The sequence below is a fragment of the Eublepharis macularius genome, chromosome 7, assembly GCF_028583425.1.
Source record: "Eublepharis macularius isolate TG4126 chromosome 7, MPM_Emac_v1.0, whole genome shotgun sequence".
Lineage (NCBI taxonomy): Eukaryota > Metazoa > Chordata > Lepidosauria > Squamata > Eublepharidae > Eublepharis > Eublepharis macularius.
In genome coordinates this window covers 52318351-52322350 of record NC_072796.1, presented here as the reverse complement: position 1 = coordinate 52322350, position 4000 = coordinate 52318351, and positions in this window count along the sequence as shown.

Genomic DNA, 4000 nt, shown 5'->3' with positions numbered 1-4000 from the left:
TAGCAAGTATATACTCTTTCGAATGTTGGAGAGATGACCAATCAAGGCCGCATATGCAAATGACCACAAGGAAGAGTGGCAGTTGGCAGGGGAGGACTCTGCCAGCTACACAGGGAAGCTGTATCCTTATGAGAAAACACATTTTACCCCTTTTTACCCCCTTAGGGGGTGAATTTCTTAAAATCCCTTCTTGGTGAGCCCCTACATCACAAAAGGAACATCCTGCCCAAATTTCACACTTCTAGGTTCAGGGGTTTGGGCTGGGCGTTGATGAGTCAGTCAGGACACTTGTCTTTATATATATAAATAGATTAACTTCATTTATACCCTGCCTTTCTCCACACTGTGGATCCAGAGCAGCTTCATTATTTTCCATTTTATCTTCAAAACAACCCTGTGAGGTAGGTTAGGCTGAGGATGTTTGACTGGTCCAAGGTCACCCAGCAAGATTCCATGGCATAGTGGGAATGTGAAGTGGGGTACCCAAGATCCTAGTCAGACATTCTTACTACTTCACCACATTGGCTTTTGTGTGGGCTGCTGCTGAAGAGCAAAAAGCCTGGCTGAATCATGGTATCAAACTATCCGTGGTTGCTGCAGGCCTGGCTCTGATGAGTCCTCTTTCAAAGGCCAAATCAGCCTTGGAAATTGCCCGGCTCTTCTTCATTTTACAGTCAGAAAGCAAGGCTTGTACTATTCTTAAAGCTACAAGCACTGCTTCTATTATTTGGGGGTGTTTAATCACCCAAAGTTTTTTTTAAGATTTCAGATTTACTTTAAATCTGGGGCTTTTTCAGGTTTGTAGAAAGACCTGTCTTGCCTGTTCATGGCTCCAGTCTCCATATTTAAGTACCCTCAGATTTGGAAGGGTTGAGAATTAGACATATTGGCAAGCGGGGCCCCCACAAAAATTGCAGGATGGGAATTCCAGGAACCTGCACCAGGCTTCCAGACCCCCTCCCTTGCAGACAGCCTTCCCCTTTGCCATCTCCCTTCCAAAATTGTGCACATTTGCATCTCCTCTGAAGGGAAAGGGTCTTGGGGAGGAGGGGAAAGCAATTAGGGAGGGAAAGGGGCCAAAGGGTCATTGGTGAGAGCAAAGGGGACGTGTCCTTGAGAAGGAGGCGGCAAAGAGGAAAGGTATTTGGAAGGGGGGTGGAAAAGGGGAAGATGTTTGGAAAGGTGTGTGGGAAAATGGCCCCCTGCTACCCTCCCAGCCTTCACTGTAAATCTCTTGCCCGTTGCCACCTACCCACAACTCTCCTGCCCCCCTTTGCCTGTCAATCCCCATGCATGTATTTAACCACCCTTCTCTCCCCCTCCCTGTAAGTTGGAGCTTACCTTCCCTCTGCTGCTGCTTCTCCAAAGTCATTTTACAAGTGATTTTAGTAGTTAAAAATTACTGGGAGGCCTAGGGTTGCCAGCTGTCTGGTTTTCACCTGGACAGTTTGTATTTCGGGGGACTGTCTGGAGAAAATGTTCCCCCAAAACTAAACACCTGGCCCTCCACTTTCCTTCTCCCCTCTCCCTTCCTTCAGCTGTGTGGTGCTGCTGCTAGCTTGACCAGCCATCCTGGACAGCTTCCTGGGGCTGTGCGACACTGCCCAGCTGGCCTCCTGTGGCTATGCTGTGCCACCTGGGAGTAGGTGGCCACTTGCCCAGGCATCTGCACAGTGCCATCCATCCACTTGGGAGCCTGCACAGCACGGGAGTCAGTGGCTGCTCACCTGGCCGTCTCTGTGGTACCACCTGAGAGTGGCTGGCCAGGGTTGCCAACTATGGGCCAAGCTACAAGTGACGAATGACACTTGAACAGCAAGTGTATGTCTCCCTGTTCACTTGCCCTCCACTCAATCCACTTGCCGTTCAAGTGTCATCCGTCTCTTGTAGCTTGGCCCTATGACTCAGGAAATTCCTGGGGATTTGGGTGTGGTGACAGAGAAGATGGAGTTTAGGAAGGGGAGGAAGCTCAGCAAGGGTGAATTTGTCCTCCAACGCTGCCATTTTCTTCAGGGGAACTGATCTCTGTGGTCTGGTGATCAGTTGTACTTCTGAGAGAACATCATGCCCCACAGCTCCCTCAGCTATATATATATATATATCATTCAAGCACCAAGCCCAGGACAGAAGTAGCCACTTCAAGAGACTTCTAAAAAAGAATTACTGATTATATGCAGCTCCAAAGTTTCAAATGGACCAAGTTAGCTTCAGCACAGATATTATAAAGAGTTGGGGATAACACTGATCCTTAATTTTTTTCTTTGATTCCATTTATTGACTACCTGACCTTTCCACTACACATCGCTCAAAGTAGAAGCCAGATGCATCATTTACCTTGTCTAGAAAGGATAAATGAGCTATCTATCAGCAGTCAAAACCTCTTTATCTGAAAAAGGTTTTTTAGCAGTGGTTTAATGGCAGCATCCTTAAGGGGCTTTGCAAGAATTCCCTCAACCAGGGATGCATTTATAATATTCAAAAGAAGTGCTGTAAGCTCCTTTACATACTTTAACAGTAAGCTAGGACAAATATCTAATTTACAGGACTAGGACAAGAATCTTGTCAGTATGAGCCAAGGATATCAGTCCCAAAGTATTCATACAGTCTTGAACAGATGGGGCTTCTGAAGCCTCTGGTAACTCAACAGTATTCAAATTATTGTCTAAATCAGATTGGATCAGAGAGATTTTATGAGCAAAGAAGCAAGCAAAATCATCACAGCTAATTGCCAATTCATGATCAGTTTTGGAGTCTGGCCTAGAAGTCATCAAATTTCTAATCATGTTAATCAGTCGAGCAGCACATGGTTGAGATGAAGTGAAGTGGTAGAGAAAAAAGCTTTTAAATTATTGTTATTATTATTTTGCAACTGCCAACTCAAGTCATAGGCTTTCTAATGGGCTTTGTTGTTTAATTCATTGCTCCATTCTCGGCAGCTTCCCCAGTTCTCTGGAAAGCAAAGAAACCAGAGCCTGCCTAGGGGCAGAAAGAGGGCAATAGGGAGAAAATCTGTCAAAAGGCTTAGACAGTCCACTATTTCAAGGCCCAAACAAGTCTTTGACAGAACCACCAGTAAGGCCATCAAAATCCCTCATTGCATAAAAAACAGTAAAATACCTTATAAAAACGGCATAGCTGTAAAAACAGCATAGAATTCAACAGGATGAGCATCCTTCTCTAGCAGTGCAAAATTTTGGACTTCTCCAGCAGTGCAAAAACTTTATCTAGAAAAGATAAATGGGCTATTTATCAGCAGTCAAAACTTCATTTTCTGAAGAAGGTTTTCCAGCAGTGGTTTAATGGCAGCATCCTTAAGGGGCTTTGCAAGGACAACAGTAATGCTTCTTATGCTACAGAAATCCAAAAATACGTTGAGTAAAATATTCAGTAACAACAAGTTCAAATTCAAAGGGGGAAATTTTCAAGGGTTTTTCATAGCCGATACTGTTCATCTCATTTACTGGGGGAAATATTTCTTAATCCAAGATAGGGCTGAGGTTCTTAATTAACAAAGAATATAATCCAATTATCTGCCAAGTCTAGAAAGCCAGACTTCTTAGAACACTTATTAATAATGTCTTTTTAGTTTCAGAAAAAATAATTTTGAAACAGTATCCATATGTATTTCCATATTCTACCATATTTCAGCTTGGAAATTTATATTTGTTTATATATCCATCAGTTTTACTGATTCACACCCAAAATCATATCCCTTACCAATTCATTTGTACAGACAAACACCATATTTTTTTGGATTTATTTATTTTGATTAACCTGTAGTAAACACTTTAACTATCTATAGCACACTAAAAACAATTACCTTCTTATACACTTGTTTGCTCCTGTTCTCTTCTGAGTCTTACTATCCCTCCTTTTCTTTCCCCTAGTTGTGAACCTTTTTTCAGCACTAATTTGTAAATTCTTACCCTATCCCCCCTTTCCCCCTCCCCTTGTCCCTTAATATAACAATTAATTCAAGAAACACACTTATATAATTTTA